General features: G+C 44.4%; 1 protein-coding gene across 2 annotated transcripts in view; it reads left to right on the top strand.

The window, feature by feature from the left end:
* Nucleotides 1-2,490: 2,490 nt before the first annotated feature.
* Arf6 (ADP-ribosylation factor 6) overlaps nt 2,491-12,980 on the top strand; it is a 198,491-nt gene continuing 188,001 nt past the window's right edge. For both annotated transcript variants that reach the window (XM_067772897.1, XM_067772898.1), the window contains exon 1: nt 2,491-2,770. The gene's annotated coding sequence lies outside the window, so the exon portion shown is untranslated. The remainder of the gene's footprint in view (nt 2,771-12,980) is intronic.

The raw sequence follows: 12,980 nt of genomic DNA, 5'->3' as shown, positions 1-12,980 counted from the left end.
TTTTTATGGAGAACAGCTGATCAAGCGACACTAGCACCATCTGAGTGGAAAAGTAGCCAACTTCAAAATTTTGTAACAAGCAAAGCATAAGAAGGAGACATTTGATTTGGCTAAGGGTGCTTCCACATCTCACAAGTGAAATTATTTTTCCTACTTGTTGGGACTTCTCTAAAATTGTTCACAGTTTAAAACTGCAATTTAACAAATGAATAGAACACAAAATATGTTAGCAAGTTGTTGTTGTAGCGATAAAGATACTCCCCGAAGGCCTTGGGGAGTGTTATCGATGTTGATGGTCATTCACTGGATGCAGAACTGGTACGTTCCGTTACCAAGCCCGACCATCTCGAGAACGCTTTGGTATGATCACATGCGACCTTCTAATTCGGGGTCGCCAGAGCATCGGCTATTAATGAAACAGGATTCGCCAAGGATAGGTGAGGTTGGCAATATATATTGCGCTGGCAGCCCCTTGAAAGGGTTGCGCTACACAACCCCTTGAATTTATTCATTTATTTAAATTTATATTTTACAAATTAATTTGTAAAATATATTTTAGAGACTGGGCTACTAGGCCATTTGCCTCTCGGTCGATTTATATTTCGTGGAGTAGATTACGTTTCTTGAGTGCTTCGGTTGTCTGCTTTATTGTGGAATCCCTGCTGCAATCACGTAGTGCTGATAAGTTGGAGTTGGTCCTAGATGTGGGACAATCAATAAGTAAGTGTTTGATGGTTAGAGGAACATTGCACTGGTGACAGCAGCGTTGACTGGTATGATTGTAGTAATGCTCGGATGTGAATTTTGTTACACCTACTCTCATTCTCGCTATTTGGATGCATTCCTTTCTCGAATAGCTCTCGTGATAGTTCGGACGATCGGAGTTTATGTTGTGGGTTTTCAAAAAACAGTTTGCTGTTTGCCACGATTTGTCTTTTAAGTTTTTAAGGTGTGTTTTTATGTATATCGTTATGGTGGACTACAAGCATGGAGTCTCAGTTACAAGTGGCATGCTAAAGGATTGCCTAGCAGCTTTGTCCGCTAGCTCATTGCCTGCTATCCCCACGTGACCTGGTATCCATAGAAGATTAATATCGCTACGTATATTAACTTCGCTTAGTGCAAATCTGCGAGCTTCACTGTGTTCGTCGGTTAACGCTTTTGCCACACTTAAACAATCGGAGGCAATTACCGCCCTCTGTTGTTAGGTGCTGCGTGATGCAGCGCGAATTTGATTGCTGATAGTTCTGCATTAAATATACCAGCATATGGCGATACAACGCCGTATGTTCGGTGTTTCTCCAATAAGAGACCCGTCGGTGAAATAAAATATATGAGTTGGATGTCCCTCTTTATAGTGGTTGTACACCTCCGGAGATGTACCGTTTTTCTTTGCGATGCTCAATTAGACGTTAATTGAGATGTTTGTGGTGGTTTCGTACTTGTCTGGTGGTTTTGGTGGTATTGATGTGTGGATGTTAAGGAGGTACTTGCAAATAGCTTGAATACCGCAAGTGCTCCTCCCTACAAGAATACTGACTATCATATGACTATCGTCTGATTGTCAGCAATGTCAACCTAACGACAGCGCCTCATACAAACTTTCTATCCCAAACTTAAGGGGACTTGCGCAAATGTTATGTAAACAACTGTGTACGTGTGAGTTTTTGTCTCCTTCTTATATCTGCTGTATGTTCTTTTGTTCTGTACCAGGTTTCCGAAGCTTTCCCAGTTTTCGTCCTTTTTCATGATTATAGGCTGTCGTTGGGTACATGCGGACATGCGTGTGTGAACAAAGGAACATACATAAATTTGAGTATCAATGTTTACGTCATTGCAGAATCAGCATTGTCAATTACAAGTGTGAGTGTATTAGTAAAACTGTTTCTTGTAGGGCTGTAGGTTGTTGTGGGCTGTAGGTCTTTAGGTTTTTTTTGGCCTAGTTAAGAAACTCCAGAATGCCTTGTGTAGTGGATGAGAGGTAGTTACAATGGCTTTGGCCGCTAATTTTCCTGAACGATTATGGACAAGCCACTGAAAGTCGTTGTAGCGTGCATTGAATTTGGCGGAACCCCTTGAATTTATTTACTATTTTAGTCGCCTCTTATGACAGGCATACCTACCGTGGGTATATTCTAGCCCCCTAACCCGCTGGGGATAAGCAAGTTATTATTCGTGTATAGTGAGAATGTTTATAACAGCGCCTCGCGAAATTTTGTATGTTAATGGCAAGGCGAAATAAACTTCGCTCGTCGTCTGAAGTGCCTTTATATTTACAAACGCAACATTTTGGTTGATTGTGGCATGCATAAGATTGCTTTGAACGCAACTATATTAAAAACTCTATTGTGTCTCGGCCAAATCGACATAAGATCTCACGCTTGACGCACAAACGTGCCCTCTTGGCGGTACAGTGCCGGCCATTATTTTCATAATTTAAGTAGTCGGGTAACCCGGTGGTATTTCATCTTTGATATGTTCCGCTCTCCTTTGGAATTTCAACAAACACGTATTTTGAGATTTTTAATAAAGGCGTGTATCAAAAATGTGTGAATGCTAATTAAAGAGAGAAATCTGTTAGAAGAAAAATGTAAATCATTTGTTTATGAAAGAAATCAAAGCGTTTATGCATCTGTTGTTGTGAGAGAATGGATTATAACAAATATTGCTAAAGTTGGCGATAAATTTTTTGTATTTGAAGTGACGTGTAAGGGTTCACTGATTTTACAAGCCTGTGTTGGAGCATTAAATTGGATATTTTGTTTATCAGGTGCGTTCCTACCTCAACACGATTTGTTAAACAGACGTGATTCATATACTAAAATTTGTAAATGCTAAAGATTAGACGAAAAACATAAAAATACTTTAATTAGCATCACTGTATTTGGTGATGCTTTAATTAAACGAATAATGTCCAAAAGACGGGTACATGAAAAAAACAGCTTTGAATTCAAAAACAATTTTGGCGGACCTCTTAAGTGCATATCGATTGTGAATTATTAAAGAATGTTATTTCATTCTTATATAATAGCTAGTAGCTAGATACATCTTTTAATTTGTTTTGCTAATACAGATGGAAAAACGTTTGTCCCAGAGAAAAGCAAAGGAAATAATTAAAAACTGGGAATAAAATGGGGTTACATTTTACCAAGATGAATTAAACAAGAGGTGCCACAGGGCGGTGGGCAGCGATTTAGAATAGCACCCCCCGAGTTCGGGGTTAAGCTTGGTATCAAATGAAAGAGGGAGTTCTCCCGATCACAAATATATATAACTTAAAGTGCGCAGACTTGTAGTTTACGAGTTATTTGATGTTAAAGTTTGCAAATTTAGCAAATTTCTATAGCACTTTCACTTACAATTTACACATCTTTCAAAACCTTTATGCACATAAATATCTATATAAATTGGCAACGATACACTTATAATTTCATTTTAGTATATTTCACATATAATTCTTCCATTGTTTTTACTTAATACAAAGAGTATATTTGCTTAATATAAAAGTTTTTATTAAATCAATCGCGCTTTTGTAGCAACATTCACATTTATGTATATATATATTTTATTGATGACATTACAAAGCTGTGCTGCCACATCTAAAAAACGGAACAAGTGCAGAATCGAAAAATAATTTATAAAAATATCTTTCATCTGATGTATATATATCTTTAACTTTTCTAGTCTTTATTTACCAAAAATTTGAAAAAGCTCTTTTTTGCATTCGTGAACGAGCTGATATTACCTTATAACTCTTATGTTTATTGTTATGTTAGCCGATCCAACACCGGCTGCGCCATGCACAGTAATTCTGCGTAGAACACCTTTCCGCTTAGGCGTCCTTCGGCCGCGCTTATTTAAAATAACCCTGGGCTACGCCATGCCAAGTCCGGGTGTGTGGTATAACCGTGGCTACCGCCACGGTGATGTCCTTCCGCATATTACCTTATAACTCTTATGTTTATTGTTATGTTAGCCGATCCAACACCGGCTGCGCCATGCACAGTAATTCTGCGTAGAACACCTTTCCGCGTAGGCGGCCTTCGGCCGCGCTTATGTAAAATAACCCTGGGCTACGCCATGCCAAGTCCGGGTGTGTGGTATAACCGTGGCTACCGCCACGGTGATGTCCTTCCGCATATTACCTTATAACTCTTATGTTTATTGTTATGTTAGCCGATTCAACACCGGCTGCGCCATGCACAGTAATTCTGCGTAGAACACCTTTCCGCGTAGGCGGCCTTCGGCCGCGCTTATTTAAAATAACCCTGGGCTACGCCATGCCAAGTCCGGGTGTATGGTATAACCGTGGCTACCGCCACGGTGATGTCCTTCCGCATAGTAGTAAAAATATATATTTTCCTTTTTCTTTATTAACTGAAAGGTGGCACGTTAATATTTATATTTGTTTTTTCTTTGTTGATGTGGTAGCACAGCTTTGTAATGTCATCGATAAAATATATACATACATAAATGTGAATGTTGCTACAAAAGCGCGATTTATTTAATAAAAACATTTAAATTAAGTAAAAACAATGCAAGAATTATATGTGAAATATACTAAAATGAAATTTAAGTGTATCGTTGCCAATTTATATAGATATTTATGAGCATAAAGGTTTTGAAAGATGTGTAAATTGTGAGAGTGCTATAGAAATTTGCTAAATTTGCAAACTTTAACATCAAATAACACGTAAACTATAAGTCTGCGCTCTTTAAGTTATATATGTTTGTGATCGGGAGAACTCCCTCTTTCATTTGATACCAAGTTTAACCCCGAACTCGGGGGGTGCTAAACTAAATCGCTGCCATATCCTCTAACGGGTGTCCAAGGAAACTTGCCGTTTCAACAGGGGTGGACCATAAGGAAAGAGGTGTTAGAGGTGTTGGTTCCACATTACAATTGAAGAGATGGTTGGTGTCATGTGGGGACACATTGCAAGCGGGGCATACATTTTGTATGTCGGGGTTGATTCTGGATAGGTAAGAGTTTAACCTGTTACAGTATCCAGAACGAAGTTGAGCAAGAGTGACACGCGTTTCCCTGCGGAGTATGCGTTCCTCTTCAGCAAGTTTTGGATAATTTTCGTTAAGTACTGGATTCACCGGGCAATTCCCGGCATAAAGGTCTGACGCCTGTTTATGGAGTTCACCAAGGACCTGCTTGTGTTTTTTCACTTGTTGTTGTTGTAGCGATTAGGTTACTCCCCGAAGGCTTTAGGGAGTGTTATCGATGTGATGGTCCTTTGTCGGATACAGATCCGATACGCTCCGGTAACACAGCACCATTAAGGTGCTGGCCCGACCATCTCGGGAACGATTTATATGGCCACATTGAACCTTCAGGCCATCCCTCCCTCCCCACCCCCAAGTTCCATGAGGAGCTTGGGGTCGCCAGAGCCTCGTCTGTTAGTGAAACGGGATTCGCCGCTCGAAGGTGAGGTTGACAATTGGGTTGGAGAAGCTATATATTGCGCTACACAACCCCTTGAATCCCAACATCATCAATAAACTGTTTTTTCACTTCATACGGCTGGGTTCTCAGGTGCTGTATTTCCTCAAAATGCTTACGGAGATGACTCCTTAAGCCCCTAGGCGGTGCTGGTTCATCAATCAGATGTCTGTTGGGATGCCCAGGTTTCTGGGTATTCAACAGGAACTGTTTGGTCAGCATCTCATTTCTCTCCCTGATGGGGAGTATTCTCGCCTCATTATGCAGATGGTGTTCTGGGGACATAAGAAGACAGCCCATGGCGATTCTGAGAGCAGTCGCTTCCCAAGGCAGTCGGTTCTATGTACCGGAGCGACTCGGGATTTTTCCCGACCAAGGACTGTCATTTCAGTGTGACCCCATTTAATTTGTTTCGTCCCTCCCACAAACTGTCATCCTCCCAGCAGCTCCTTGCAGCAGGACTGCTACATATTCTCTTACTCCGGGAAGGTATCGAACCCAATCCGGGTCCGGTTCCTGGCCCCGGTCATGAGAAATGGTTTTGCTGCATCTGCCAGAAAAGAATCTTTTTAGGACGGTCATACTCTGTTCAGTGTGTCTCGTGCAAGGGATGGTTGCATCGGACAGGTTGTTCTGGGCTTGATCCCAAAACCTGTCGTCCACGTAACTTTTATAAATCTTTTGTGGCTCCTTGCTGCTCACGCCCAAGGGCGTCCCGTAGTCTACGCCTAAGCGTATCCCTACTACCTTCCAGCAGCTTCGCTGCTCAGCAAGCCACAACAAGTACCCGCTGCTGCTCGCGCCCCACGGCGCCAACAACTCAAACAGCTGCAACCACTCATAACTACTACCTTCGTAGTAGAGCTGGTAGCAATGCTGAGCATCAGCCCCTGCCCCCGTCTTTTTCTCCCCCCCTCTTTTCTGGCAGCAATCGTGCAGGTCAGGGAAACAGACTCTTAGTCCCCGCCTCCGTTTGCACCGTCTGCCAGCACAGAATATATAGGTTTGCGACATCCGCTCAATGCAGCTCCTGCCTTGGGTGGTGCCACTTTCCTAGATGTTCTGGTCTCCGCGACGGCAACCCCTCGACGGGTTTCATCGCGCCATGTTGCCAGGTCGCAAACCCAAATCATCCGGGTACCCCAATGCTTGCCCAAGGGCGCCCAGTCCCAAGGCCACAACAGCAATTGCGTCCTGGCCTTTCACAACCTAGGCGTAGTCACCCCTCACTTACCCCTAGAGTGGCGGCGTCACCCCTCATGCACTTCAGAATTCTGCAGTTCAACTGTAATGGACTAACTGGGAAGATTACGGAGATAGTCGATTTCATGAAGCGGCACAACATCCGCATTGCTGCGATTCAAGAGACTAAACTCACAGCAAGATCTGCATTGCAGACCTGCTCTGGTTATAAAGTCCACAGGAAAGACCGCGAGAGCGGAAATGGAGGCGGCCTCGCGTTTATCATACACCACTCTGTGCAATATCATATATTTGATCCTGGCATCGACCGCAGTGACAATGTCTTAGAACGTCAAGGCCTATCTGTCCGGTCAGGCGATGCAAATCTAGAAATCATCAACATCTACATCCCTCCTGTCACCTGTTGCCCCAGGGGATACCGCCCTAATATCAGGGCCTTACTCACTGGCAACAATCGCATTATCTTAGGCGATTTCAAAGCCCATCATGATCTATGGCATTCAAACTTGCGGGCGGACAGTAGGGGTGAGATGTTGGCGGATCAAATAGAAGAAACGACGTTCTGCACAATAAACGGAGACGCCCCCACACGTATGGTAGGAAGCTGTCATAGCTCGCCAGATATCTCAATCGTAAGCGCAGAACTCGTAAACTGCGTCAACTGGCAGCCGATGGTAACATTGGCATCCGACCACCTGCCCATACTTATTTCGTTCGAGCGTACCGCCGACTTCATCGTCACCGAAAAACGCACTTTCATAAACTTCAAAAAAGGAAAGTGGGAAGAATATAAATCTGCAACAGACAGCAGCTTTGCTGCCCTCCCTACCCCGTGATGCCCGCCAAGGGGAGCGTGCCTTCCGTAAGGTCATTGAATCCGCCTCGGCACATTTCATTCCCGCCGGGAGAATTCCCGAAATCCGGCCCCACTTCCCGGCGGAGGCCGCGAGGGATCGCGACCTTATAAGACAGCTTGATCCAGGCGACCCCCAAATAAGGGATATAAACCAACGCATCAGATTGCTTGTGGACGAACACAAGCGGGCGAAATGGGAAGAGCACCTAAGAGGTTGTAACCTCTCTACCGGTGTGGGTAAACTTTGGTCCACCGTAAAGTCCCTATCGAATCCGACTAAGCACAAAGACAAAGTTTCCATCGCCTTTGGCGATAAGGTGCTGTCGGATGCGAAAAAATGCGCGAGCGCTTTCTGCCGACAATATATAATGCATCCTACGGTCGACAAAGATAGACGGAGAGCCAATAGACACGCACATAAACACAAACTCAGCGCGTCACCAATTACCATCACCGCTAGAGAGGTTGAGGACGCCATTGGTCGCGCTAAACCATCCAAAGCAGTGGGCCCAGACGGCATAGCCATGCCGATGCTTAAAAACCTAGGGAAACAGGGTTTCAAATATTTAGCGCATGTCTTCAACCTGTCTCTTTCCACCTTTGTCATACCCGAGAAATGGAAAATGGCCAAGGTGGTCCCGCTACTAAAGCCTGGGAAACCAGCTAACGTAGGTGAGTCATATCGTCCGATATCTCTCCTATCGCCAGTGGCAAAGACGCTTGAAGCCATTTTGCTCCCTTATTTCCAAGCACATTTGCAGCTAGCCCCTCATCAGCATGGCTTCAGAAAACTCCATAGCACTACCTCCGCGCTAAATGTCATTAGCACCCAGATAAATTGCGGTTTGAATCAATATCCCCACCATAGAACAGTACTCGTAGCGTTAGACCTATCAAAAGCTTGTGATACGGTCAACCATGGCTCGTTACTGCAAGACCTGGAAGGGTCCACCCTTCCCCCATGTCTTAAAAGGTTGACCGCAAATTATCTGGGTGGTCGGCAGGCATCGGTGCAATTCAGAAACGAAACATCAAAACAAAGGAGAATTAAACAAGGGGTGCCACAGGGTGGTGTCCTATCCCCGCTTTTGTTTAATTTCTACATATCTAAGCTACCTTCACCACCGGAAGGAGTCACAATCGTTTCCTACGCCGATGAATGCACACCATATTGAACATCCACGTCGATGGCACTACGCTACCGACTGTCCTACACCCCAAAATCTTGGGTGTGACGTTTGATCAGGATCTACATTTTGGTGCGCACGCAACCGCAATTGTTCCAAGAATTCAGAGCCGTAATAAAATCCTCAAATCCCTTGCTGGCAGTACCTGGGGAAAAGATAAAGAAACGCTCTTGACCACATACAAAGCAATTAGCCAGCCGATTACGTGCTACGCGTCACCCATATGGTCGCCAAGCCTAAAAACCACCCACTGGAAGAAACTACAGGCCTGCCAAAATACTGCTCTCAGAATCGCCACGGGCTGTCTTCTTATGTCCCCAGAACACCATCTGCATAATGAGGCGAGAATACTCCCCATCAGGGAGAGAAATGAGATGCTGACCAAACAGTTTCTGTTGAATACCCAGAAACCTGGGCATCCCAACAGACATCTGATTGACGAACCAGCACCGCCTAGGGGCCTAAGGAGTCATCTCCGTAAGCATTTTGAGGAAATACGGCACCTGAGAACCCAGCCGTATGAAGCGGAAAAACACAAGCAGGTCCTTGGTGAACTCCATAGACAGGCGTCGGACCTTTATGTCGGGAATTGCCCGGTGAATCCAGTACTCGAAGAAAAATATCCAGAACTCGCAGAAGAGGAACGCATACTCCCCAGAGAAACGCGTGTCACTCTTGCTCAACTTCGTTCTGGATACTGTAACAGGTTAAACTCTTACCTATCCAGAATCAACCCCGACATACAAAATGTATGCCCTGCTTGCAATGTGTCCCCACATGACACCAACCATCTCTTTAATTGTAATGTGGAACCAACGCCTCTAACACCCCTTTCCTTATGGTCCACCCCTGTTGAAACGGCAAGTTTCCTTGGACTCCCGTTAGAGGATATTGATGACAATTTGTGATCGGTCGCGGCTATTAGGTGGGGCGAGCATTGCTACAACAACAACAACAACAACATTCTGAGAGCAGTATTTTGGCAGGCCTGTAGTTTCTTCCAGTGGGTGATTTTTAGGCTTGGCGACCATATGGGTGACGCGTAGCACGTAATCGGCTGGCTAATTGCTTTGTATGTAGTCATGAGCGTTTCTTTATCTTTTCCCCAAGTACTGCCAGCGAGGGATTTGAGGATTTTGTTACGGCTCTGAATTCTCGGAACAATTGTGGCTGCGTGCTCACCAAAATGTAGATCCTGATCAAACGTCACACCCAAGATTTTGGGGTGTCGGACAGTCGGTAGCGTAGTGCCATCGACGTGGATGTTCAAAATGGTCGACATTTGGGGCGTCCATGTTGTAAATAAGGTCGCGGAAGATTTAGTCGGTGATAATGCCAGGTTTCGCGAGGCGAAAAAACTGGAGAGATCAGGGAGATAGCCGTTTATTTTATTGCATAGCGCATCGATCTTTGGGCCTGGGCCTGTGGCCATTATTGTGCAGTCATCGGCGTAGGAAACGATTGTGACTCCTTCCGGTGGTGAAGGTAGCTTAGATATGTAGAAATTAAACAAAAGTGGGGATAGGACACCACCCTGTGGCACCCCCTGTTTAATTCTCCTTGGTTTTGATGTTTCGTTTCTAAATTGCACCGATGCCTGCCGACCACCCAGATAATTTGCGGTCCACCTTTTAAGACATGGGGGAAGGGTAGACCCTTCCAGGTCCTGCAGTAACGAGCCATGGTTGACCGTATCAAAAGCTTTTGATAGGTCTAGCGCTACGAGTACTGTTCTATGGTGGGGGTATTGATTTAAACCGCAATTTATCTGGGTGCTGTTGTTGCTGTTGTTGTAGCAATGCTCGCCCCACCTAATAGCCGCGACCGATCACAAATTGTCATCAATATCCTCTAACGGGAGTCCAAGGAAACTTGCCGTTTCAACAGGGGTGGACCATAAGGAAAGGGGTGTTAGAGGCGTTGGTTCCACATTACAATTAAAGAGATGGTTGGTGTCATGTGGGGACACATTGCAAGCAGGGCATACATTTTGTATGTCGGGGTTGATTCTGGATAGGTAAGAGTTTAACCTGTTACAGTATCCAGAACGAAGTTGAGCAAGAGTGACACGCGTTTCCCTGGGGAGTATGCGTTCCTCTTCTGCGAGTTCTGGATATTTTTCTTCAAGTACTGGATTCACCGGGCAATTCCCGACATAAAGGTCCGACGCCTGTCTATGGAGTTCACCAAGGACCTGCTTGTGTTTTTACGCTTCATACGGCTGGGTTCTCAGGTGCCTTATTTCCTCAAAATGCTTACGGAGATGACTCCTTAGGCCCCTAGGCGGTGCTGGTTCGTCAATCAGATGTCTGTTGGGATGCCCAGGTTTCTGGGTATTCAACAGAAACTGTTTGGTCAGCATCTCATTTCTCTCCCTGATGGGGAGTATTCTCGCCTCATTATGCAGATGGTGTTCTGGGGACATAAGAAGACAGCCCGTGGCGATTCTGAGAGCAGTATTTTGGCAGGCCTGTAGTTTCTTCCAGTGGGTGGTTTTTAGGCTTGGCGACCATATGGGTGACGCGTAGCACGTAATCGGCTGGCTAATTGCTTTGTATGTGGTCAAGAGCGTTTCTTTATCTTTTCCCCAGGTACTGCCCGCAAGGGATTTGAGGATTTTATTACGGCTCTGAATTCTTGGAACAATTGCGGTTGCGTGCGCACCAAAATGTAGATCCTGATCAAACGTCACACCCAAGATTTTGGGGTGTAGGACAGTCGGTAGCGTAGTGCCATCGACGTGGATGTTCAATATGGTCGACATTTGGGGCGTCCATGTTGTAAATAAGGTCGCGGAAGATTTAGTCGGTGACAATGCCAGGTTTCGCGAGGCGAAAAAACTGGAGAGATCAGGGAGATAGCCGTTTATTTTATTGCACAGCTCATCGATCTCTGGGCCTGGGCCTGTGGCCATTGTCGTGCAGTCATCGGCGTAGGAAACGATTGTGACTCCTTCCGGTGGTGAAGGTAGCTTAGATATGTAGAAATTAAACAAAATCGGGGATAGGACACCACCCTGTGGCACCCCTTGTTTAATTCTCCTTTGTTTTGATGTTTCGTTTCTGAATTGCACCGATGCCTGCCGACCACCCAGATAATTTGCGGTCCACCTTTTAAGACATGGGGGAAGGGTAGACCCTTCCAGGTCTTGCAGTAACGAGCCATGGTTGACCGTATCAAAAGCTTTTGATAGGTCTAACGCTACGAGTACTGTTCTATGGTGGGGATATTTATTTATTTATTAATTTATTTATTTAGTCTAGTAACAAATGTTTAGTACAGACACTTATGACTAAATTACAGAGACCAGCTTATATTAAGCAATGGAGAACATTAACAAGAAGAATTTATATTATTACAGATTAAGTAATTTTTTAGTTTAAGTTGAAAAGCGTATTTTGAGTCGGAGAAATCAATATCCAAAACACTAGAGAAGCAATTAATTTCTGATAGGGCTCTGTTAATAGGCGCTTTTGAGTTATAAACAGTTCTACTCAGCCCTATGAAAAAGATTTCAAAGTGGCGGAGGTTTCTACAGGGAGTATTTAAGCATATTCTTTCAAGAAGCAGCGCGCAGTCAATTTTGCCCCTGAAAAGATCGAAAATGAACAACGAGGCCAAAAGAATTCTGCGATTGTTAAGGGATAATAAGGATATTAGTTGGCATCGAGACTCATAAGACGGGATCGGTTCAGAGAAACGTAATGAAATAAACGCGAAGCGCATAAAGATTTTTTGAACCCGCTCCAGGCGGTTGATGTGAACTGTGTGGTAGGGCCGCCAAATGAAAGCCGCATACTCAAGTTTGGACCGCACAAAGGACGTATATAAAACTTTGAGTGTGTAGGGGTCAGAGAAGTTTGCGGAATGGCGTCTGACAAAAGCAAGCATTGAAAGCGCCTTAGAAATTGTGAAGCTGACGTGAGTGTTAAAATTAAACTTTGAGTCGAAGTATACCCCCAAGTCTTTAACTTCAAGATTCGTTCGAAGAAAGGTTTCTGCAATATGATAGGAGGTATGAAGTGGCCTCAGCATTTTACCATACGTCACAGTGTGGCACTTACTTATATTAAGGAAAAGACGGTTCTTAACACACCAGATATAAAGCTTATTAATCTCAGATTGAAGAACAACGACATCTTTATAACAACTGATCTCAGAATAGATCTTGAGATCATCAGCATAAAGCAGAAATTTGGTAGATGAGAAGCAAGAGCTAATGTCATTAATGAACAAGATAAATAGTAAAGGGCCCAGAATACTGCCCTGGGGCACTCCAGAG

The sequence above is a fragment of the Eurosta solidaginis genome, chromosome 3 (genome assembly GCF_040869045.1).
Source record: "Eurosta solidaginis isolate ZX-2024a chromosome 3, ASM4086904v1, whole genome shotgun sequence".
NCBI lineage: Eukaryota > Metazoa > Arthropoda > Insecta > Diptera > Tephritidae > Eurosta > Eurosta solidaginis.
Note: the sequence above shows the minus strand (reverse complement) of the source record. Positions and strands in the feature narration are given on the sequence as shown.